Here is a 27,404-nt window from a genome sequence, read left to right on the forward strand (position 1 = left end):
TTAAGAGATAATAAGTATGATCTTTAATTATTCACAATATATCGATTTAATTTTTCATTTTCTTGTATATATGGGTACAATTTTTTTATGTAATATTTAGGTGGGCACATGAATCGCCTAATGGTAAGTGGTCACAAATATTAATAATTTATTTCATCGACAATACGCCATCAGATTTAAACTAAGATGTTCTCGTGCATCGGCTCACTCAAAACTACTGTTTCACAAAAAAACGCTATCCCAAATAATAAGACCTAATTACTAAGTACCTTTATAATTAAATCACATCGATGCTAAAATAAGTTTCCCATAAAATTACGCATTAAAGAAAAGACGGACGTAAGTGTTATATAAAAAACAGACCATAAACAGACCGAAGTCTATTCATAAGCTGAGAGTATTCGATCGTAATCCTCTAAATACTGTTAAATTAAATAATTTATAATCATTACCAGGGTTTGGAGCAATTAACTTGTTATTCCAGTATAATTATTGTCTTGGTTCGTTTTCAGTCATAACTGCTACGCTTATTTATGTTATTACTTCAACGGAATCTTTCTTAATAAATAAAATAAAATAAATTATTTTCTTCCTTACGATGATTCCCGTCACGACTGACCAAAACTGAGGTGTTTAAGCTATTCGCCACCTAGTTTAGCTACATTATCTATAAACATATATATAACAAATATTACTTTGTATTCCTAGCTAGCTCCGATCTGGAAGTTGTATTGTATTCAATTTGAAGTTTCTGTCAAACCCGTCCTGCCCGCTGTCTCGTCTGTTGATAAATTTTATGCAAGATATAAAACGGAAAAGGACATCGCCATCGCCATGAAACAAGCCATCGAACCGTTAACGTCACATCAAGATCGTAACTTTCCATTTGGTTTCAGATAATTTAATATCTTTGACAATTTATAATTAAAGGAACTTTCAAAGATTATTGCAAATTCACAAGTTAAATTATTAATAGATAATAATTTTAATTAATAAATAAATATTAAGATAATTAAAAACGAATGATATTGAGAGTTTACAAGGTTCTTATTTAGTATAGAAATGGATACATACTATATATAATAAAGCATATTTAATACTAAAAATGGTAATAACATCGTCCTGGCCGATTTTAAAGAAAAAGTATCGAGAACTGAATTTCGTTAATATTTATTGCTATTGGAAGTCTATTTTCGAGTTCCGAACGCCTAATGGATAAGTATTCATAAAACTTGAGCATCTTACAAAAATGGCTGAAACAATTCCTTATCTACGCCTATCTACAAAGGCTCCGAAACAAAGACGAGAGTGACAGGCCGAACTTATCTCGTAACGATCCGCTGGGATTTTACAGTTGGGGTTCAGGCTTTACGACTTTAGAATTTTTTTCGGGAAAAATAAAAAGACGCGGAGAAAGCGTTTCATTTACTTATCTTCAAGAGGTTTTATCTAAGACTATCTGTTAAAGACGAATTTTGGTGTCGTTTCTTTTACAAAAATAACATTAAGTTATTGATGAAGTAGAATTAATTATCGATATATATAATTAAGATTACAAATTTATAAATTTCCAAGGAAAATTTTGGAATCATAAATATTCAGATTCTTTTGCTATTTTATACAACGAACTGAAATTTTAGGAGTTTCTTTTAATGAAAGCAGCATCCACATTTATTCCATAATAGTAATAATATACTGTAATATATTAATCGCATCGTATAAAAACAATATTAAATAAGGTACCATTCCAAAGTTTGTTCTGGAAGAGTCGGTCTCATTAACCGAAGCTCTTCTGTTATGGAGATAGTTAGGAAGTCATTACGTCACGCTGTTCCAGTGCGGCTTGATGGCTGAATATCAACCGACATATGCTGGCTTCTTTACGATCATCGCCTTCGCCTCTGGGTAGAACAGACATTATAAGCAGAAATTAAGTACATAAAAAATCACTACTGCTTATCGGGATTTTAGCCGGCGATATCTGCTAAATTTCTACGTCTTCTATTCACTGGGCTGTGTCAAATGTTATTATTGTCAATTCGCTCAACGTATACGACTCTATCAAATATTTAATACGTATATTTAATGATGTGAGACACCATTTCCGTCAATGAAATCAACTTTACTCACTAAGCTTTTACAATACTCTAGAAATAATAAGGATTAATTAAATTAATCCGTACGTTTCTAAGAAATATTACTTTCGTATAATTATTTACCTTTAGACTTATTTACTTGTATTTCGTGAGCTGACTAAAAGGACGCAATTACGTACGTAATATAAGGGACCAAATATAGCTCCCTGTGAACTCCATTCGAAGGTCAATTGCTATTTAGACAATTCCAATAAATCACCAAGGCTGAAATGAGGTACTGGTCATTGCCCTCATGCCCTTTGCAATAAAGGGACCTCGATAGAATCTCTGCGGTTAATAGTGTCGCAAAAGGCCATCGATATGGCCCTAATCATACGCTTGCGATCTGTCTCAGAGGTTTTTTTATGACTAAACAAAATTGAATCAATATCTTCATTGTTAGCACAGTGAAATAATAAAAGTACTTACGAATCTCCAAAAATACTTACGAACCTATATGTTCGTAAGTATTTTTGCGAAACATATCTATTAAACATAAATTAATTCTGATTTGGTTGGTTCAGTTTGGAAGACAAATTAAAAAATAATAAAAATAATGGCTGTATATGAATAAAAAATACTCGAGCTCTATGATAAATTGAGTCTGCAATTGCCTAATATATATAGGTATGTGTCACTATAGAAACATAATACCATAGTAAGCTTTATTTCGAGCTCATTTCCACAGGATTTCCGTGGAGATGGACAAAAATGCTATTTCCAGGAATAACTTTTCCATCGTGCATTATTGACAATATTTGTAATGATTTATAAGATTTTAAAACCCGGTGCGAAGTCAAACTATTGCAAATCGAATTCGCTTGTAGTGTAATGTTGTAATCTCCATAACACAAGATCTATATGTATATATATGAATAAAGGCAAAGACAGAACAGTTCAGTATCTTTTTCTCCGATGTCTGTCAGCCGATTCCCTGTTTTTGGTATTCATTGACGAGCTTTAGTGTTGTCAACAAAAAAATGAAATACGTATAAAAGGGTAATAAAAGATGTAGAGATGTAAAGGATAAAACATTCGATGTAATCAGCAACGGCAATCCAAACTAACTGACTGGTCTGCTATTGTGTGACTATTTAAATAATTCAACCAAGTAATCACATTTCCTATGATAATAAGATTAAATTTAAATTAAACTAATTTTCGATGGCCTCGTTGATCTTGTAATTTGTACTACAAATCATGAGGATTCGAATCCTAGGTCAACACAGCATTTTGCGGATTTTGCTTTCGACAAATCTTCTATAGCTGGAGCTGGGAAGTTGACAGTGAATACCTTGAAAATTGCGTAAAGTCATTGATCCCAAGCCTGATATCTATTTGGTTGCGTCAGATCGCTTTCCCATCAGATATGGCCAAAATAAAAAAAATAAAAACGTTTGCAAATAATTTAACTTCAAAAATATATTTATATATTAAAAAAAGGAGCACGTTATAAGTAAAAGAAAAAACAAAAAAATAAATTGGGTCAAACAATTTTATGAAATCCATTATTGTCTTCAAGTAAGACAAGAAACCGATGTCGGTTTCAATTAAATATCAAAGTTATCAAATTACTTTAATAAAAATATTTTTTATGAAAATAAAAGGAAGATATCTCTATCAAGTATTTTCCGAGAATCGTGAAGTCTTAGTCGAAACAAGTACCGTCAAAGTTGGATATAATATTATATAACGATTAAATTGTCATTTACTAGTACTTTTAAACAGAAGTCCATACAAAGGATATGAGAGTTATTTAGACTTAGAGTCGGTAATCTATTTTTATCAATGAGGAGATTTTTTTTGTCCCAGATCGTACCAGAAGATGGCGTACGTTTTCGAACCGACAACCTACCTCTGGGCTGATACTGAGAATAGATATAAAAACCCAATTAAATTTTATTTGATCTAGAAAACTTAGGATCAGCACTCTAATAGCTAGCTCCTAAACCATCTAGGCGTTTAGTTCATGATAAGATTTCGATATATCAACTTTTTGTTTTCTCTGGTTACCATTCGTATATATACCTATCCTGGTTCTACGAATTATAACACTGCACCATTCATTACGGTTCAGTGTTGGAGTCATTGATTGGAATTGAATTTATTGTTAAAAAACCTACTTATTTAACCGAGAAGATACGAGTGGTTAGAACGCGTGCATCTTTAACCGATGATTGCGGGTTGAAACCCAGGGAAGCACCACTGAATTTCCACGTGTTTAAGTGTTTATAATTCATCTCGTACTCAGCGGTAAAGTGAACATCGAAATAAAACCTGCATGTGTCTAATTGCAATGAAATTCAGCTGTATCCTCCAACCCACATTGGCGTAGCGTGGGGCAATAAGTTCCAAACCTTCTCCTCAAAAAGGAGCGGAGGCCTTAGCCCAGCAGTGGGACACTTACAGCCTGCACCTTTACTTTACTTTTTACTTATTTCTATTTCTGAAGAAGAAGAAACATTCTTTAAAATAAACAAACAAACAGTTACGATCAGTAGCCACTCGTAATAAGTAAACACATTTACGCAGAAGTTTCTCAAAACAACATAGTCAAGATGAATAGCACGTGATTCAATGCTCTATCAAGATGAATGTGATACTTTCGAATAGTCCGGGTTATACACTGCAGTTGACTTGGCTGAGAGTTAAAATGGTTATAAATAAGACGTGTTGTGTTCCGAGCGCGCGGAAACGTTGCGAATATAAATCGTAAAGATTTGTAGTTGAATAAAATCTCTGTATGAAAATGTTACGGGTACGCAGTATTTACGGTTTTACAAAATAATATTTTATATAAAACAGCACATCTCTCTGTGAAATTTTAATGCATTGCTCGAGAGATGGTCATATTATTATCGATTAAATATTTGACTTACGTGAACATTCTATTCAGTAACGTCTATACTAGAAAGACAATCTATTAAGAAGATAAATATAAGTGAACAAACAACAAGCTAATATAACAAGAGAAGACAAACCATTTTAAATATTCTAACCGCGATCATTCATTTCTTTTTTAATTTTTGCTTACGTAAATCTAACACAAAGGGCCAGAGGACAAAGAAAATTCGTGTGGTCGACGTAATTGGGCGCGAGTTGAACGCAATCACCTTGCAATCGTGGCGAATATTATTTAAATGTCGAGCTAAAAACGAAGATCGAAAAGCGGTTACAAATATATTTTTTATTTAGAAATAGCTTTTCTTCCTATGGTGTGTTTAAACTTGAACACTGGGATATCCCGAACAAGCCAATTATCTTGGCAACGATAAACGAAAACAACGCCATAATAAACGAGGACTGTCAATAATTTCCGTAAAATAAAGGCCCCAAGCTCGTGGCAGGCAATAAAGACGATTTGTGTCCGAATAGGCTTATAATCGACGACGCACTACCAGGCCCTCATAAATTACAAGGAAATTCAACCTTGTGTTTACGATTTAGGACGGTCGAAGCAATACAATGATAATAATATGTTAATAAAGACTCGAATGTTTTGACGTTCAAAATTAACAGACCTTTTGTTAACAACCGACACATAATTTTTTTCAAAATATGATTTAAAATTTAAAATTCACTTATATTTTAAAATTCAGTCTGAGAATAAGTAAGTGATCAGATTTTTTTAAAAGCAACTAACATTCTAATACAAACATTTTAACGCATACCTAAAAATGGTAAGAAATTACTTATATAATATCAACGAGAACGTGAATTTCAAAGGTGGTTAGTTAGTGAACCATGAAATGAAGTTGATACTTTACTGAATTAATTACAAACTTTTAAATGAAACAAAAAAACTCGATACACAATTTTATCACCAGTTTTAATTTGTTCTGCTAAATATTTAAAACATTTTTAAGTGAACTTTCTTCGGGTGCAACGTGATTAAACTTTTAAGATTTTTTAAATCAACCAAAACACACTTGGTTTTTATACAAGCCCGTCTAGGTACCCACCCACTCGTCAGATATTCTGCCAGAAATTGCAGTACTAATTTACGCTATGTTCCGGTTTAAGAGCAAGTGAACTATTGTGGTGATGGCGATGTAAGGAATGGTTTTATAATAAATTCTTCATGATAGATTTAGACCATCAGCGATAAAAAAATATTAGTTTTTGAACTCATTCTTCAAACGAATCAGATTGGACGGAATTGCAATATATAGTAATGAGCCGCAGCCAACTTGCTCGAATCAGTTTTGTGTGTGTCCTGGATGACGCAGCCTTATCTCATAAGTTTCTGTCTAACCTTAAAATAAAGAATATACATTACTTTCCTTCTTCCTCGATCTACGTGTGTCTGATTTAGTGAGGTTTATAAAATATCTAATCTAATTTTAAGTAATAAAACTTATTACTACATACTCTTTACTCTCAATTTACAGCCCAGTTTCCTTATCGTGAGTGTCTTAAGATTTGATTTAACTTCGTTTTATTCAATGCTTACTTAATGTCGCAAAAAATTTGTTATTATGTTAACCGTTCACCATACTAACTAATCCCATTCTGATTTTATTTTTCGTTGTTAGAAAGATGCATAAGTCCTGAATGTTGTAGTGTAAAAAATATATTTATATCATATAGCTTTCTTCGCTGTGGCGTTTCGCTAGTAAATACATAAAGAGATATATAATACAGAATAAAAGATTAAAAGATTACAGCGAGATGTTTATAAAGAAAAGTATTTTTCTAAATGAAAAAGAATGAATCGCTTATTGGTGTTCGGGGAAACGTTAATCCTTTCAAATGTTTATGGTTTTTATTCTCGCATAAGGAAAAAAGAGCCAAACCTTAGAAAAACAACGGCTGAAGTTGAGAATCGCTGCGACGATTGTCTTTGTGTTCAGCCGGTGTTCGGCTTCGGCTTTGTTTGACTTTGATTTACAATATTACTTTATTTTTACATCGAAATTTAGCCAATTTTATGTAATACGATTAAAGATCTATAATTAAGGATTTTGATTGTTACGACGATGAAACCCTATTTAAGTATTCAGTATAAGTATAAAGTAACAATTGAACATAAAAGTCGTGATTGATGATTTTAGGTTCAAACACAAGCAAACACCATTGTACTTTTATTTTTTTTATTTTTTTATGATGTCGGTAGGCGGACGAGCAAATGAGCCACCTAATAGTAAGTGGTCACCACCGCCCATAGACAATGGCGTTGTAAGAAATATTAACCATTCCTTACATCACCAATGCGCCACCAACCTTGGGAACTAAGATGTTACGTCCCTTGTGCCTATAGTTACACTGGCTCATTCACCCTTCCAACGAGAACACAACAATACTGAGTACTGCTGTTTGGCGATAGAATATCTGATGAGTAGGTGGTACCTACCCAGACGGGTTTGCGCAAAGCCCTACCACCAAGTAAACTTAATCTGAGTTTATAAAAAACATGAAGAAAAACATCGTGAGGCAACCTGCATGTGCCGTCTACCACATGTGTATGCCACCAACCCGTATCAGAGAACGAGAAGAACGAGAGCGTGGTAGAACACCCTTCAAACCTTCTCCTCAAAAAGTAGAAGACTCAGGCCAGGAGTGGGACATGTACAGGCTTAGCTTATAGATTTTAACAGGAAAGCATCAATAAATTGCTATTCGCTAAATTTGTGTTCGTTGGTAAAGGAAACCATCGTTAGGGAACCTGTTCAGTGTCAGAAGAAACTGTGGAACATTCAAGCAGTGAGACATTATGCGGCTGTTACTTCACATTACATTTAATATTATATTTGTATATATATACGTTTGGTTTGCAGTATTATTACGAACTGTCAAAATATACTTTATTCGTAGGATTTTATAAGCTCTTTTGAATCGTCATTTTACAGAACTATATCCAATAAAGCAACCACGGAATGTAAATTCTACCGAGAAGAACTGGCAAGAAACTCAGTAGTTACTCCTTTTCAACGTTTGAAATACATTATATCAATTAAATATCCAAGTAAACCTCCAATATGTACATTATTGTCTATAATTGATCAGATGTCCAGATTAAACCTAACGTCACATCTTTAAAACAGATTCACATATCTTAAATAGATCCAAAACTGTTCCCTCTAATCACGCTTCATGTAATTTCTTCGTCAGTATTATTCGCTTTGAGAGAACGTCGGACGTCCACATCTCTTAAGCTCCGTGGATTCAATTCTAGATTTACTTAAATAAATGGAATAGATTTTTCTTAGATCATGATCTTGAAGTTCGGTTAAGCTGTGACATGCACAAGCCAGATCTCATTTGTAAATTCAATTTTGTCATTTTAAATTTCATTTAAGCGACAATGATATTTAAAAAAATTATAAATGAGTTTCAGTGTAAATATTTTTGATTATAAAACTATCTTGGCTTAAAATATCAATTTAGTGGATGAATAAATTCTGGTACCCAATATATTATTTATTCGGTAATTTTTTGATTCAAAAAATAAATATTATTGGAAAACATTTGCCGTTTTGCTGTATTTATTAGCAGTGTTGAAAAAGTAGGTTCTAGGTTCTAGGGTACTATACCCTTTACGAGTATACTTTTCTACACTTTTATCCTATTTTACCAATTTAGTATTACCTCTGAACATCTTTAAACTTCAAATATATTTTTTTCATAAATGAGAAACAGACAGACAATTTTGTATTGTTATTTGTCAATCTTCGCAACGCACCAGAAAAGAAAAGACTTGCTCCGCTCTTAAAAAGCTATGGGGTGAAGTATTATCATTGCTCTAGTAACCATTAGAGGATTGCTTAAATTTATCATTTCTTTTCCAATCATAGCATAATTCACTAATTGCGCACAGCTTAGTTTGCGCAAATCTCGAGTTTTCAGCTACTTTTCCGATTCAGATATTCGATCTACAATCGAATAATGACAAATTTACTGAAAACCTTAATAATAATTATATATTATTTTTTTTTTTCACAATAGTATTCTATCTATTTCTAACTACGCTACTTAAAGTGAAAACTTCCGTTTCAAGATAAACCAAACGGTAACGGTACCGATGAACGAAACGTCAGCACGATTCATGGATTGGGTGTGACTTAATGAACTTAACACGGTCTTCCCAGTATGAATGGCTTTTATTCGAAAGAAGCGATAAATACTTCAACATGTATTTCGTTAAATACCAACACCCATAAGTTACATTCATCAGTTGAATAAAAGGAAATAATAAGCCCGTTACAACAGAGCGGGCTCAGTGATATCCTCGCTGGGACGCGAATATATTTTAAGTAGAACGTTCATACAAAGAGACCCAAGTTTGATGAAGTGCCGTAATGGAAGAGATTAGATCTCGAGCTCGGGAAAGTGAAAGAAGTATAATAACTTATGTTATTCAAAGTTTACATTCGTGATTGTTGGAACACTAATTAAGATCTACATGGGCGCTCCCATCTTAAGCGCGTGTAACGATGTTTTGAGAAACTATATGTACATGAAGATATAACTATGAGCTAACTAATATTTAAAAAATGTCTCAAGCATAATAAAATGAACAAAACAGTTGATTCAAGATGATTCGACTACAGTCACTAAATGGGAACTAAATCTACCAAGGTATAAAATTATAGCTGACTGAATTTCTTAAAATATCAAGCTTTTTTTTTAACGTGATAATGAATTGTAAGAAAGAATGTAAAAAATACATTATAGGCCCTTAAATATCCACAGCTGGGGAAAGGCCTCCTCTCAGCTTAATTATACTCTTGATGGGAACACCTGTGACAGCATTTCGTCTGACATGAGCAAGTGAGGGCAATCACAATGTTCTTCATACATCGCTGAGCACGAGATGAAATACAAGAGCGACATAACACATGAAAAATGAGTGGGATTTACCGGATTTGTACCCGAGATGTTCGGTTAAGATTCACGTGAAATATGCACTGGGCTCTTTCGATTCTACGAAGAATTTATGATTTGTTAATTCGTCAAGGTTTGGGCAAATACTTCGTTGAACTGCCGACGAACACGTCAGTGACGCTAAATGTCATGGCGTAAATATTTGAACAATATCATGTGAATGATTACGTTGAACTTGAATCGAAATAATAAACTTTAAGATTCACCAGATATTTCTAGTGAGTGCTCTTGTGGTTTAGTTTAAAAAAAAATCACTCCACTAAGAGCTACGTCATAAAAATGTTGCCGATTCGAGTGCACGCTCTATTTCGTTCCAATCTTCTCGAAACTATTATATCGATTGTATAGAAAAATAACTTAAACATTTTCTTCTTTTACGAGCCATGCTAACGGTGCAAATACTTCTCAGAGATAGGATATATATTTATAGAATTTAAAATAATCCTATTTTAAGACCTGGGGACATCGGACACTCAACCTAGCCAAGAAACTCCTACATTTTTATACAACCGTATTAAATTGTATCAAACGTATTTTAAAGAATATTTAAATTGCAATAAGCGTGGTTGGACACTAAAGGTCGGAAGTTCAACACTGCTCATGACAAATATTGTTAGGGGCCTTACACTTGTTGGTATGTGTGTGTTTGTACGTGGTCTTGGTGTTTATGTTTGCGCTGTATTTCCGGACCTACCCAAGTCTTGCTGGCCAGTTGTCGAGGTTGAAGCACCTTTGTTTCCAAGGCATGCGGCCTATAATTACTGTTTATGTGAACTGAAAATTCTTTTTCTTCCGAAAAGTATTTTTATGAGTAAGTAATTTTGCGCTTGTGGCACAATAGTTGTATTAGCTTAAAAGTTTTTATCAAAGGTGGTTGTAATTCATATCAGTTAATCTAAATGGAAAACTATACTTCCAAATTAAAACCTTATAATGAGCGAAAAAAATCCACAGTCATGTCAAGTTTTGACATAATAAATATTTTATTAGTATTTTTCATTAATTCATTAACTGCCTGTAAATTTCCCTCTGCTGGGCTAAGGTCTCCTCTCCCTTTGAGGAGAAGGTTTGGAGCATATTCCACCACGCTGCTCCAATGCGTGTTGGTGGAATACACATGTGGCAGAATTTCGTTGAAATTAGACACATGCAGGTTTCCCCACGATGTTTTCCTTCACCACCGAGCATAAGATGAATTGTAAACACAAATTAAGCACATGAAAATTCAGTTGTGCTTGCCTGAGTTTGAAGCCGAAATCATCGGTTAAGATGCACGCGTTCTAACCACTGGGCCATCTCGGCTCATTAGTATTTATAACAATGTATTTATTCATGTATTTATAAATTAATACATACAATTATATTGATATTTGAGCAACACTACCCAGATCACACCTACATCATCACAGTATCGTTCTTTAACATTAAAAACAGTTATTCAAGTAGACTCATAAAAGCACTTTTGAATCATGTAATATTGAATTAAATGTAAGAAACTCGGAAGTTACTTAAGTTCACCAATTTACACAGGCATTAGATACGTACTGGTAATAAAGTGCATTTAAGTTTATTATTTATTCTATTTATTTCGTCGAAACCTATCGGATGTTCTGCATCGTCCTACTTTGTAATCTTTGGTAATCTAAAATCTCATGACAATCCTTAATGACTTTCGGTTTAATTAAACTTCAGTAATTAGGCACTGTATCTGCCTTGTAAGTGATTGCTTGTGATGTGCTCCCACATCTTTGTGCGAAAATTTTCCTAATTAATAAGAATTCATTGGCAATTATATTTTACTCAAATAAGCAAGTTCTTTATTAGTGTACTTTTAAATGTCTGGAAAAATCTCTACAAAATCTGGTTAATCAAAAAAATCTTCACAACTTTTTAATATATTTTTTTATTTGAAGTTCTAGATACAGCTGCGTCGCGTCGCGATTACAATTCTGGAAGCAAATCAGAGCTCATTTCGCTCTCATCGCAATATTTCTTTATCGGATTACTGTGTTTTTAAATCTTTTTTTTACTTTTCAATCCAAATATCTACCATTCGTTATGAAACATGATGAAATTTTATGTTTTTAAATATTGACACAGACAAATACAGTTTTTGAAAATGTTTACTGATTATGTTTATGTATGGTACAGCTCAGTAAATGGAACACGAATCACGGTTTAAATCTATGCAAGCTCCTTTGACTTCTCATGGGCTTCAAGGAAGCTATTAAACTCGAAGTTCACGCGAACGATGTCACAGGCAAAGATAACATTTTCTTAATCTATAGTTACTACAATTGCGTGTCATAACTTCAAACTTGAATGTGGAAGTAAATAACCTTTATATATAGTAAAATATTTATTGGAACCGGGTCGAGGCAATTTATTTGCTTTATGGCACTGTTATGGAGGATTTTCTCGGATCGCAGACCGTATTGCGGCATTTTGATCTTGCTGACTGGCGCTTCTGGAGGTCACAGCCGAGTGACCTTTCTGAATAGGGAAACGAGAATTCTATAGTGACGTTTTAATTTCACCTTATATAAAATAATAATTCTATATATAAATTGTTTATGCACCAAATGTATAAGTACTTTTGGTATTTATGCATGGACATGCCAAAAAAGTCTAAGCGCACTAACATAAGAGTGCCGTTACATTTATATATTGTAATACTATTAAAATATAAAAAATGACGGAGATCATTATTAGCATGTAACAGCTTGCAAGTGGCCCACTACTGGGCGAAGTTTATTATTGTTAAGGATTCCTCCATGCTGCTCTATTGCGCGTGGAGGTTACGTCACGTCCATCACCGAAGGAAACGATACAAACCATAACCTCGTATTTAGTACCTCATAAATTCGGTAGCTTGTTAAGATTTCCTTGTGGAAAGATTGTACCGTCGATCCACGATTAAGTTTCGCCGGTTATATAAGATATGATTGCCCCTATAGTTAATATACTTAAATCTTAGTTTTACTTTATAATTCTATATAAAAGTAATATTAAGTTATATGTAAATTCAAAAGTTTTGAATTGATATGAAAATACGAAAAAGCTAATATGTCCGCAAAGCTTTTCCTCGCAAATAAATTCTTAATTTAATATAAAATATACTTAAAGTATACTATATTTACATTGATTTCAAGTTTAAATAAATGGCTGGCGGCTCAAAGGTGACCGAAGGTTTAATTAAGAGAGGGTGCAGACAAAACTGTGACCCAAACAAATATACATAAGGCTCAATTCAGATTGCTCGACATTCGCGTAATTACTATAAAATATTTCACAGTTTCAAGTTATTTCAATTAACACAGCGAGTACCGAATCATTGAAAGTGGTTGAAAAAATAATCAAAAACATGGAAAAAAATGTATTCACATTCGGATTGAATTTAGAATGTTTTTAATCACGATTGCGATGATATATATGCGATTGTTGTACATTCGAAGTAAATATTTGCATTGTAAATTGCATGAAATAAAAACAATACGCGCCAACGTAATCTGTGCTCATTTTGATTGCCATCATTACAAATAGCTCGTTACAACTGAAACAATCTATTAAATAAATCAACATTTACACAGAAAAGTTTTCTTTTTGACATTTATTGATTTATATTACATTTAGATGCCAACACGAATCTGCTCTTAAAGGTATGCGAACCAAAAGACCGAAGACAAACGAACACGCCAAGCCGTTTAGTCAAAGCGCAACGCACCCGGCTCTCGTACACAATGATTCTCTCCTGCTGTCGCCCTGTGCTAAGAAAACTACTAAAATAATGTGAAAGAAGGCCACAGTGCATCATATGTATTATGCGGTAAAAGTATTATTTTGCTTTTCAAAATATATTTTTTCCATTTCTGTATACTTTATTGTACGATATAAAAAGGACTGAAAAATGCTTAGAACTCATCATTGTACAGCACAAAAGGCGCTCTATGGCTAATTAGCCATTTCATACGCAGTTATTTTATTTGAATTTCAATTAAATGTAAGAATGTTTCTGTTCCGTATCCGCCAGATGCTACGTAATCTGCTATTATATTGTTGCAAGTAAAATCGTGCTATATATTCATAAGCTTTGACATTTAATTTAATATTTGTTACAGCCCCAGCCTCCTTGGTTTTTGCCTCGGTTGAAAAAACTTTGGTCGGACCAATAAAATATATTTGGTTTTTCTTTCAAGAAATTCTTAGTGGCAGACCCTTGTGGGGAGTTTGTCACTACCACACCCTCTTACCCGTCGGAATGTACGTCAAGCACCTGGACCTGCGCTCTTATATATTTTCAGTCGTGCCAGATTTACATTCCATCTGAAGGAGAGTGTAGGTAATAGGAATAGAGTGCATGTGTTTACGTATACAGATCTGCGATATAACTTCTGCACAATTTGTGAATTTAAATAAGACACGACCAAAGGTCGCAAAGCAGGGCAAGAGGGATGTCATCGTCGTAGACTACCTCAGTACACTTATTGGCGATTTCGATCTATCGGTACCACAAAGATATCCACTACATCGTCATAAATCAATCACGTCTTATGAGTATTGTACTCAGTCCATAATTATAAAATGAAGCATACGCGTTGTCGGGGCTACAGTAAAGGACACCTACCTAATAGCTGACCTCCCCCTCACAGACGGATATAGCCGCAAATAAGAACAATAATAAAATGAAAGATAGAATGGAATAAAGTTAAAAGAGATATCGATATGATTTATTCAATCGAAAAAATCTTTACACCAGTCCGTATATTTTGTTAAATCTTTCTACAGATTATTTTAAGCTACAAACCAACGACGATTTCGCTACACACGAATAGAGGCAAAGAATTCTTTGTAATATTTTGTAAAACCTGAAAATCCACAACAGAACCGATTCACAGCCGCTGGACGAACCACGCCATTGAATTCGGAACACCTGCTCTGTGCAGAAAATATCTTGTTACAGACGGACATATTTAAATCCTAAATACCTTTATCCTTGAAAATACGAAGCCAGATATGAAGCGGGTAAAATATTGTAGAGTATTTTATTGATAAAAAAAACATGTCATGTACAATGACGTTTTGAGATTTAGAAAAACAAAATTGTTTTTATTAAAATATTTTGTTCGAAAGAGGTTTATTGAAATGGTTCCATTTAAATTTCGAAAAGATCTGATGATGAGTTTCAGAGACAGACAACGGAACTCTTCAATAAATGCCAGTAAATCAACCACGATTGCTGCTATTTTATTGCTGTATGCTATTGAAGTCGGTTTTTTTCAGAAAAACTTTAATCGAGCAACGAATACGTCAGGGAATAAATGTTTTAATAGTAGGCACTGATTCACATTTAATCAACCTAAAAATATTACTCAATACAAATGTGCACTTTTCTATAAATATTTTCTATAATTATCTTTAACTTCATGTCTTTGAAATGAAGAATTCATTTTCATGAAAAACTGTTCCGAGGCATCTCTGAGTAATATATTCGCTACAACTTCTTGTTCTGGATTCCACCATTTACGCGCACTAAGAAAAAAACATCCCTGACGAGTATTTGGTTTCTGCCAAAGTTCCTTATGACGTAGTAACTGTTAAGAAACTAAGTGCCAAATTCAACCATTAAAAACTAGAGTAACAACCTGTTAATATCCAGTTACTGGGCTTAGGTTTCCCTTCCTTTTTGAGAAGAAGGTTTGTATCTATGTCTATCAAACAAGCTGCTCCAAAACGGGTTGGAGGATTAGTCGGTAACTTTAAAATTGTATCGGTAGTGAAAAATTCGTAGTCTAAAATAATCTTATGTAACATTATATTTGACGTACCTATCTGATAAATTTAAATGCTGCAACAAACCATTATGCAGAACACTGAACAAAAGGTTTTTTAAAAAAGACGTAAACGCTGTGAGCAAAAAGAAAAACAAGAATATTGGCCAATATTCGGACTACATATTCTACTACGAGTTACATAATGAAAAACTTATACAAGTTTTGATCAGATAAAAATATACCAGTGACCTATCTTGTACATTAATTTTGATAGCATCAATACATAATTCAAAGTATTGAACAAAACTCTAATACACGATGACTGATAGTCTAAATAAGACCTAAGGTCCTAAGTCTAATAAAGCAAGTATTTAAGAAGGATATGTGAAAACTCATTCCTTAAAAGGGAGAGTTTGTATAAAAAAAATTACATTTTTGAAATTAGAGACTTGAAAGTTGGATTTTTCCCTAATTTATTTGCATAAAAATCATTCCTCGATTTGACCGCATCGGGTAACAAGAGAATACAATACAACAAGAGTCTGAGAGGAATGGAATGATTTACAATCCCATCCGGCACACACGATACATAACAAGAGAACTAATACTATAAAATATGTAGTGATAACCAAGACAGTAATGTTTATACATTACTGATTTGGTTATTACTTTATCATTCGATTCAACTTAAAAATCGTCTTGAATCAGGGACGACTTAACAAGTAGTGATTTAATTAAGCCTAGGTTGCACTAGTTAAAAATGTAGATTCTGCCGAGAATACCCGATTAATCGAAAGCTTAACTATAATTCCAGTTTTATATTTCAAAGTCAAGGTATAATTTTATTATTATAAATGTATTTAAATGAAATTTGTGAGCATGCTTTATATAACCCTGAGTATTCTACTAACTAGGCAAAATTTTTGAATGGACTTTTGACCCAGAAAACACTTTGAATCTAGTAATATGGCTACATAAAATTCTTGATTTTTATTTTTAATACATTTAATACGTTTTATTTCCGTGGCTTCTCATCGTTGAAGTAGTAACCGTTGCATTTTTTAAAAATATTCTAAATTATTAGTAAGTTTTAAAGAGACCCTATATTTAGTGAGAAAATTGACCTCGTTCAAACTACGAACAATAAATCGAGAGACGATTTGGCCTACATTTATATTTTTAACGAATATTCAAATCGAATTCAGTCAAAGGTTAATATTCCGCAGAAATAGCGCAGTTTCGTAATATAGAAATAGTTGACTAGTCATTTTGTAAATACATTTCCTTTGTCTGCGATTCTTATTTACTCTTTTCAAACATCTTTTATACTCTCTGCCGCTTCTTTCACTGGCAGTCCTAGAAATCGCAAGATTACTTTTTAAGACAAATTGCTCTCGGCTCCTGTAATCCCTCACTGATCATTCAGAATTGTAAGAATAAAAAATCTAATAATCTGGTTAAGATCTACGACAGAGCTCGACATGAGATTATATTTATTTCATTAAAAATGTTTATGGAAATATTATAGGTTTGTTATAGGTTTATAATCTTTGCTATTTCCCTAATCTAGATAGTATATTATAACAAATCTTATAGGAATTAAACGAACTAAGCTTAACGTAGATGTATTAAAAGGTATATTTTAAATATGTTTCCAAATTTTTTTCTGCAGCTCAATATTCACTAATTAAATTATTTAGATGGAGTGGAGTTTTAATTTTGAATATTCCTGCTGTAACTATTTGGGATATGGCTTATAACACACACACTTTAAATTGAAAAGTAAAAATATATAACCTATCTCGTTAAGAACTCACTCATCCCAAGCATCTAATTTTCAAAAAAAGGTCCCATTTACAGGCAGTAGACTTATTTCTTCTAAGGACATCGTCAATTTTTTTTTCATAAAGATAATTTGAACTTTTTTATCGCCTCACAAATAACACAGACTGTTAAATTTAACAGAGGATGCATTTTAAATAAGGCAGACAGAAGATATGATTCAAGTAAAATATTCCAAAGTAATTTCCCTCATAATAGGCAGACCTCTTAATGAAAAATGAGGTAATAGAGGGCGCAGAACAATAGTTCCATTCAACACCGTTCACACTGTCGCAGCCTGCACATTGTGCGATGCACAGATGATTTTTTAATTAATTAAAGCGGGAAAGAAAAAATTAACTATATCTCTATTTATAACCCTTAAGTATATCCTGAATGAAAGCCTTTTATTAAAATGGAAGAGAATGTTTAAGTGTATCACGGTTAATTTTAAGATAATTCGTAAGTCTAAATGTTTAAGGCCAAAAAGACCAAAAATAACTTAAAATACAAAGAAGAGATTTACGTGAGAAAAATGTTTTTTTTTTTTGTCAACATTTAGTATTTATTAAATAGTTTTCCTTGAAAGGTCTCTTTTTATCTCCCTGTTTGGGAACCCTTCTTGATTTTATGAGTTACGGGGACGATTTGTTTACCGAAAGGATTGTATGCGGGTCGCTCCTGAAATATGTAACAGAAAAAGTTGTTACGCTGTTTATTTATTAATCCAAACATTTACATCGATTTTTTTTTGCATTCAATGAAGTCATCATAGACTATTTAAACATCTTCGGTATTATATCAAACATTCGGTGGAAAAACTTTCTTTCAGTGAATGCTGGATCGTATGTTAATTGAATATTCTGTTGGAATACGTCAATCGTAACAGACCATTGCGGGCTCAAGACCGGGAAGCCACAATTATTCATCGTGGCCAACGGTAAATTAAAAAAAAAACATGAGAAAACCTACATGATTCGACTGAAATCTACCACATATGTATCTATCAACCGGTTTTGAACTTCCCAGCAGAGGACATTTACTGGCCGATACTTTTCACTTTTCTTGGCTATACTGCCAATGGATTATCAGTCATAAGACCGGATCGGTACTGAAATGCTTCGGATTCGTTGTTTATATAGAACACAAAATCTAATCAATGCCTTTATCGTTTTTACGATGATAAAGCATTAAACTACTTCCAGTAAAAGATAAAGTACATTAATTGTGAGTTACGAACAAACATTTGGGGATACGTAATAATTTCAAAGGGTATACCGTAAATTAATTTATCATGAGACAAAAAGTTCAAATTTATAAATTTTAAAAGCGTATCCGTGGTACTTGTCAATTTTCTGGGATGCTTAATAGATGATTACAAGTTGACGTTGCAGGGTGACAGTAATTTGGCAGACAACTTTGGGGAAACCCACGAAGTTTTGCCTTATGAAAAAACGGCCTTTATATTTTTTTTTATTTAAAAAACAGTGACAGTTAATACTTGATATGAAATCATTACACAATTGAATAAAGCTCCCTTAACAATATTGGTAATATACCAATAATACTCCAGCAAAATTAATGACGCGTTATTATTAATATGACGATAGATTTGTATCGCGTGTCCCAAACAATTCGATCATTATTCTCTCTTATACAATATTAAGGTTTATTTACTACTTACTTATAGGCTACTCGGTCAATTACTGGAAATCAATAACTCCATAGACTAGTCCCCATGAAAATTTAAACATTCCGATCAGTTACCCTCGAGTAGAGGCTCGTAATAGCCAGTCATTTGTCAAAGTAACGACATAACCTCATCAATCCAGCGTTCGCATTAAAACCTAAAGAGCGCGCTGCGGAATAATTACAGAACGTCGAACCATCTTTGTGAGGAAACTGACAAAAACGAACAATTTATGCGTCATATTCGGTTATGATTTTATTCATATTCGTAACAATGAGCCCCTTTGTTAATTTAAAAGCAATAATATAAATACATACATTGGTTTATTTGTTTTCAAAGGAATTTGCTACTTTCCCCTTTATTTTGCGAAATGAAAAAAATAATTGAAATCGCTTTACAATATGAGTTATATTAGCCAACGGTTTATTTGTATTTTGTCGTGGCAATTAACCCTTTCGTCGTAAGTCCTAACTTTGTATAGACGTTTCATATGTATTTGTTTTATAAACTCAATGAAATAGTTTCGACTTCCCGTTTTAACAGTTTACATAACTTCAATAAACACATGAATTAAAGAAAACTAATAATTTCCGGATTAAACTGGATTAAGCCCCTCAATAATATACTTGCGATAGGTGCTTTTGAATATTTTATACATTTATTTATAAAATAAACGGTCCCGCGTTCATTTTATTTGTATGATTATAATGATCTACATTATGTTATAAGTACATAATATATTTAGGATGTTAGAATTTTAATTAAAATGACGAATAGAGTTATTCATAGCAAATGAATAAAAGAATTGTGTCGTTTTTTATTATAATTTGTATATAACATTTATTTAAACAAATACAAGACACGGTGAAATGATCTAAATATAATATAGACACTGAAATCACGAACAAAAAAGACGTGTTGTTTTTGTAATTATTAAAAAAGAAAATAGTACGTAACATTTGAATTTACTATTAAAAATTAAGAAGCTATTCCATCTTAATGTTTGTAGCTCTATAATAATGGCGCGGAAAATTTTAAAATAAGACATCTTCTCATAAAAACGCAGTCATGGAATAAAAACATAACAAATGGCTGCGTGGACACTCGCCGTAATGTTATTTACAAGATTAACTTCTCGGGCCTTAATACTAATGTAATTAAAGATACAACCGTAGATATACTTTGAAGGAAATGAAAATAATAGAAATAGAATGAAAACTCGGTCATTAACAGATATCTATCCATGAAATCCATCATTCGCGACAAATATTGACAGAATGGATAAATATTCTGTTGATAATAGGTACGAGTCAGCGCTGCAGTTGGAAACACTTTAAGTGACTCATAGATCATTATTGCTTGCTGTATTCTAGTTTAATGATGAAGAATAATAAAAAATACTCTCTAAACTTACCGGGAGCAGAGAAAGGTGTGGAGTGTTAGTGGGAGACGCGGTCGACTGGTTAGGTTAGTTCGAGAAGCGCGGAGACATTAGCCCACACTAACGTGTCACCCGTCCGGAGGCCGGGCGCCGACTGGCTGCGTCGATCGATACGTCGGCCATTGCTGCGTTGCGTTCCGTTTAGTCCAATTCCAAATTCGAACGTTTTTGTTCTGTGCGCGCGTTTTTTTAATTTGCGAAATGAGGTCAATTATCTGTATTTGAGTGGCCAATATGATTGATGTATTCCTTAAAGTTTTTTTTTTTAAATGAAATATGGTTTTTCTTTTGGGAGTTAGAATGAGGAATCGCATTAATTTTATGAATATGAAACATGCTACATATTTTAAATACTTACATATATCTGTCAGTTATCCGATTGTTGAACGATTAAAATAATGAATAAAAATATTTTAAAAGTGAATGAATTGTTGAGCTGTTTTGGACTTTTAATACTTTATTGATTTAATAACTATTATTTACTTCGCTTAAAAAACTTATAAAACCACCATCTAGTATTTCATTTTGCAATTGTAACTTAACGTAAACTCAGTTAAATTGAATTAAATTATTTTTTACCGACTGCAAAAATTAGTTCTACGGTTAAAGCGTTGTGTATTTATTGATTAATTTAAATATATTAACAACACTATGACAAACATTGAATTTATCTTATATAAGTAGGCATGAGATTTAGTGTCTTTAGTTCGAGTAGTTTGGTATCTATTTTTATTTACCAGTCTACCTTCAGTTGTAGTGCTTAAAATATGTATACGTATACGTTACCCTTTTAAAGGATGACTTGAGTACTTAACCCAGGCTGTTTGAAAATGGATAATTTAAAATATTTAGATGGTTAACTTAATTTAAATGAAATAAAAATATTACCGTTATCAACTCAACTGTGTTCGTTTATTTTACAACTAAGATTCCTTACTTAACAAGTGATACTCTTAAAGTGCTAGTTGTGAGATTAAGTTATTTAGTCCAGAGGCTAGAAGACAGGAGCAGGCGTTATTACAATAAGTTGGAAGTTATTGTTCCGACGGCGAGTGCAGCACGCTGGTTATGACGTAATTTATTAATTTCGGCAACAATGGCGCCGCATTCACGCCTCCCGTATTGTCTCTGCCACTATTCAAACTTTTTATCTTCGTATTACTTTTACATACGATGAGTATTGTGTACATTTATTATATTTTAGAGCCGAGATGGCCCAGTACGCGTGCATCTTAACCGATGATTTCAGGTTCAAATCCAGGCAGGCACCACTGAATTTTCATGTGCTTACTTTGTGTTTATAATTCATCTCGTGCTCGGCGGTGAAGGAAAACATCATGAAGAAACCTGCATGTGGCTAACTTCAACGAAATTCTGCCACATGTGTATTCCGCCAACCCGCATTGGAGCAGCGTGGTGGAATATGCTCCTAACCTTCTCCTCAAAGGGAGAGGAGGCCTTAGCCCAGCAGTGGGAAATTTACAGGCTGCTAATGTATAATATTTTAATTTTCTTATTGGCCATTAATGAATGATGTCATCTTACCGTTTGATTTCTATCAACACGGGCATTAGCTGTATAACTCTGTATATTCAGAAATCAACAGACAAGTAGACAATGAAACATCTCGTCTATTCTTATTGACAATAGATATTAAGGCACACATCAAATCCTATAAGAATTTTCAAAACAAGAATTTTTCAGGATTGTTACAGCCATCTATATATTTAGCAACACTTTCTTTCAGCAAGTTGAGTTGTGTAATGTACCTTTGTCAAAATATATTTAAACATCAACCGATTTAAAGTTTTATGAAATTCAAAATCAGTTTATATAAAAGAGCGATCTGACCTTCATTTTAAAACCACTCAATCAGAAGTGTAATTAATTTATAAACAACAATGTTATTTTCATGTCGTTAATCAAGCGGGCCATCTGCTGGGAAGTGGGTACCACGGTCACGAACACTTTCATCAGGTACTGTAAGAAATGTTCATCCTTACACCACCAAACTGTCGCCAACCATGGGAACTACGGTGGATTCTCTTGAGCCTGTAAATGCACTGGCTCACTTGATCTCCAAACTTGATAGGGTAGCAAGAATGATAATGAATATCTACCTAGAAGGTCTCGAACCAAGCCTTGCAAGGTCAAAGTTACTAAGTAAATAATAATAATAATAATGAGAGAATGTTTGTTAGAGGGTAGGGTGGATGGAAAGTGGGTAATACCTACCCAGACGGTTTTTGTCGGTCGGTATATTAATATTATCTCCAATAATATCACCAATTATCATAAGGATAAGTTATTTGCGGTAACGTCTGGGAGGGGTTAATGTGCTGTTCGTGTGGGGTGACCCGCGAGGACAATAACCAGACGTACACAGCTGATACAAATATATATTTACCCAAAATCATAGACAATTTATACGAGTATGTTTTAATAGGTCATTCGTCTTTGCTATTTCTTCTTTCTGACAAACAAATCCCTGTAATGAAAATTACAGAGAACATTTATAATTAGTGTTATAAATATGATTAATATAATATTAATAGTATTCTGACAAATCGCGCTAGAGTTATCGTTTACTTTGTTTTTAATTATTTTTAATAGCTTTTTTAACTTGCAATGTTTGTTTAGGTCAAATCTTGCCGATTAATATCACCGATCACTAGCTCGCATCGTAAGTTTTTCTTAAATTCAATTGCGATAATATTCATTCCAGATAAAAGAACTCCAATATTAACAACGTAGACATACATTTTGTATAGAAAAGTTTATTTTAAAAAAAGAAGGGTTTTAATTTAATTAATTATATATAAAAATAAATATCATATTAGCTCAAGCGCGGTTGTGTATTATATTTCAGAAAATCAAGATTTTCTTGAGACGCAGATCAAACAAGAGTACAACTAGTTTCATGTCGAATGGTACTAACGACCGATTACTCCGCACTGAAAATGCACGTGACAGTTTAAGTAAGAAATTATTAAATAATTAGATGATTACAAAAAAGGCTTACATTATGTATTGTATGTTTTAATCAATTCTGTAATAATAATAATTAAATTTATATTATTTTGAATTGTATTGCTAACATTGATATTAAATAAAACGGTACTTTGACTTTTCTATTCTATATTGTGAATCATGTGATTTGTAGTGAGGCTTATATAAGTGATGGAAGCTCCTTTCCTGGAGCAGCAAGGTGTTAATATTTAAGGTATAATAAAATTTTGTGATAAAGTATAATTGTTATTGCTTGTTAAATTATTGATGAATATATGAATTATGTTTTTTGCAATTATCAAGATACAAAGTTAGTATTAGGGGAATTGGTGTTAATGTGAATATTAATTGATACAATATTACGATTACTACAGCTATTATAATGATTAAATAATTATTTGTGTTTCATAAAAATAAAAATCTAACACACGCAGGTAGGACGTGATGAAGATGTTTATGAAGATGATTGGAATAAAAAAGGCTTCTATAGGCAATGATAAGTGAGTTCCTCTGAGTGTCTTTGGTCGAGGTATTTATTTTCGAACTGCTGGTATATTTCCAGTCAACAAGCAAGCGTGGTCTACCTCTATATTGAATATTCATTTTCTGTTTACTCTTTCCCTTAAAACATTCCCTTTGCTACAAACGTCGTGTTAAGAAAGAGACATTACATAATATATTTCGTTCGTAGATATTTTTCAATAATGAATGTATAAATTCGAGCCGTGGGGGACGCGCCACCGGCTGTCACTCGATCATCCCTTTAGAGAGATTAATCAAATATGACGCGCCACTTGGTGGTGGGATCACCTTTCATAAATTAATTGGCGACCGAATGTTTCTGTGCCTCGTTCGTGTGTTCGAGCTCCACTCGTTTAAACTAGTTCGAGAGAAAACTTTTTTGTAATTTCTAACTGAAAAAGTTACTAAGCCGATTCATAATTTATAAGTTGTACACGCTTATGGATGCTTTCGAGAAGGTATTTAGGTATATAACATTATTATTATATATATATTTATTACGATTTCAATTTATTATATTGACGTGAAAAGAGTGAATTTAATAATTTTCTTACAAATATTGAAATAACTTGAATATTTACTAAAATATTCAAGTTATTTCAATATTATAATAGACGCATACAAACGATACTTACTCACTAGTTTGATACTCAAAACTAAAGTAGAGTCACCATTAATATGATGTTATTGAAATTTTCTAAAACTACGAGTATCTTTCGATCTAAGGTACAAGTTTACCTTATTGTACCTAAATCTTGCACTGCCAGTTAAAGACTAGGCAGTCTCGTCTTGAGAAAATGGCTTGGAGCATTCCACTTGTTACTCCTTTTTGTATGATTTAGGTAGCAATCATAAATATCAGCAATTGGCCCATCTGATAGTAAGGGGTCACCATCGCCCATAGACAATGGTGCCTTTACAGATATTAACCATTCCTTGCATCGCCAATGCGCCACCAACCTCGGGAACTAAGATGTTGTCCCTTGTGACTGTATTTACACTGGCTCGCTCACCCTTCAAATCAAACTCAAACTCAAAATTCCTTTATTCAACATAGAAGCATCACACTTACTTATTGATGGTCAAATTAAACACTACCACCGGTTCGGAAAAAGGAACACCCTGACCTGAGAAGAACCGGCGTAAGAAACTCAGCGGATCTTTTTTTTTTGTCAAATTAAGTAGATACATAATTGTATATGAATAGAAACAGCCAGGAGGCGATCGTTTCATTCCCAAGGTGTGCTATCAAACATAAACTCAGTAATTGTATAGTAACCTTTCGCACACAAGCGTTCCTTAACATTTTTTTTAAATTTGGCAACAGAAGCATTTTGAACGCTTTCTGGGATCCTGTTGTAGAAGCGTATACATTGCCCCACAAAAGAGTTACTGACTCTATGCAGTCGAGTAACAGAAGTAACAAGATTGTGTTTGTTCCTTGTACCAATGTTATGAGAATCACATTTTCTCATGAAAACATTAATATTTTTCCGTACATACAAAACCTTACAGAATATATATTGAGAAGCAACAGTCAATATCTTAATTTCTTTAAATTTATACCTTAATGATTCCTTGGCTCCTAGGTTATAGATTGCGCGAATACCCCTCTTCTGCAGCACAAATATAGTATGGATAGCGGCTGCGTTGCCCCAAAGCATAATACCGTAGGACATTATGCTGTGAAAGTAACTGAAATAAACTAGGCGAGCCGTATCAACATCGGTAAATAATCAAATTTTTTTGACCGCAGATGCCGCAGAACTCAGTCTACCAGCCAATCCGTTTATATGGGGGAGCCACTGTAACTTGGCATCAAGAGTAAGGCCAAGAAATTCAGTTGTTTCAACTGGATCCATCCATTCCCCATTGATAAGTACATCGGGTTTTACATTTTGCACGTTTGGTGTGCTAAATTTTCCAATTTTAGTTTTTTTATTATTCAGTCTAAGATTATTTACGCTAAACCAGTATACTATATCAGACATAGCATTGTTTACATTGTCATACTGTACTTGTTTCCTATTAATTTTAAAAACCAAAGAAGTATCATCAGCAAACATTACTATATCATGTTTGTTCCCAACAAGAAAGGGCAAGTCATTTATGTATACGAGGAATAGAAAAGGTCCAAGAAATGATCCCTGTGGGACCCCCATAACAACTGAGACCCCAGGAGACCTTGTCCCTTTAACGTCAACCCTCTGAATTATATTGTTAAGAAAAGTCAGAAGGTCGAGTGCACATTCTCTAATTCCATAGTGATATAGTTTCCTGACCAGAGTTTCATGTTGAACACAATCAAAGGCTTTGGATAAGTCGCAGAAAATCCCTAAGGCATCCTGCGACTTTTCCCAGGCTTCATAGATATTTCTTATAAGTTCCATATCTGCGTCGATAGTCGAACGACCCCTCGTAAATCCAAATTTTTTTCTATGAAGCAGATTGTATGTATTGAAATATGCTAATAATTAATTTAGAATATTTTTTTTAAATATTTTCCGGAGGGTTGGTAGTATTGAGATTAGTCAATAGTTGTTAGGATCTGAAGAGCTACCAGATTTAAATATTGGAATGATTTTACTATGTTTCATCAGGTCAGGAAATACACCACGTTAAACACAATCTTTGAATATTATTGCAAGATAAGGTGCAATCACATCAATAATTGAATTAATCACCTTTACAGAAATACCCCATAGATCAGCAGTTTTCTTAATGTCTAATGACTTAAATGTACAAATTATGTCATTGGTGTTTACAGGGGTAAAATTAAATTTTGATTTGCATTCTCGTACATTTTCTTTCATCAATGATTCGGCAACTGCTGGAGAAGAAATAAGTAACTTAGTTGTAGAAACTGGTATGTCAGCAAAAAATTGTTCAAAAACTGAAGCAACTTCCCGTTCACTATTTATGACTTTATTATTATAATTTAAGTTCAATTCGTAGCTGCGACTGCCACCTCTACCAGTTTCACAATAAATAGAAAATTACTAATTTTCCAAGTCATTCTAATTTTGTCATGTGCATTCTTAATTCTATTTTTTATAGTTTGCAAGACTTTGCCAAAAAGCACACTTTTCTAAATAATTTTGAATAGTTACTTACATAGTTGGCAAAAGTGG

General features: G+C 33.1%; 2 protein-coding genes across 2 annotated transcripts in view; one reads left to right on the forward strand and one right to left on the reverse strand.

Moving 5' to 3' along the window:
• The window catches only part of LOC113399604 (complexin), a 294,863-nt gene extending 273,994 nt beyond the window's left edge, over positions 1-20,869 (reverse strand). Inside the window, exon 1 of the mRNA XM_026638769.2 lies at positions 20,716-20,869. The gene's annotated coding sequence lies outside the window, so the exon portion shown is untranslated. The remainder of the gene's footprint in view (positions 1-20,715) is intronic.
• The window catches only part of LOC113403204 (uncharacterized), a 140,012-nt gene continuing 116,279 nt past the window's right edge, over positions 3,672-27,404 (forward strand). The window contains exon 1 of the mRNA XM_064218837.1: positions 3,672-3,678. The gene's annotated coding sequence lies outside the window, so the exon portion shown is untranslated. The remainder of the gene's footprint in view (positions 3,679-27,404) is intronic.

Source organism: Vanessa tameamea, chromosome 24 (assembly GCF_037043105.1).
Source record: "Vanessa tameamea isolate UH-Manoa-2023 chromosome 24, ilVanTame1 primary haplotype, whole genome shotgun sequence".
Lineage (NCBI taxonomy): Eukaryota > Metazoa > Arthropoda > Insecta > Lepidoptera > Nymphalidae > Vanessa > Vanessa tameamea.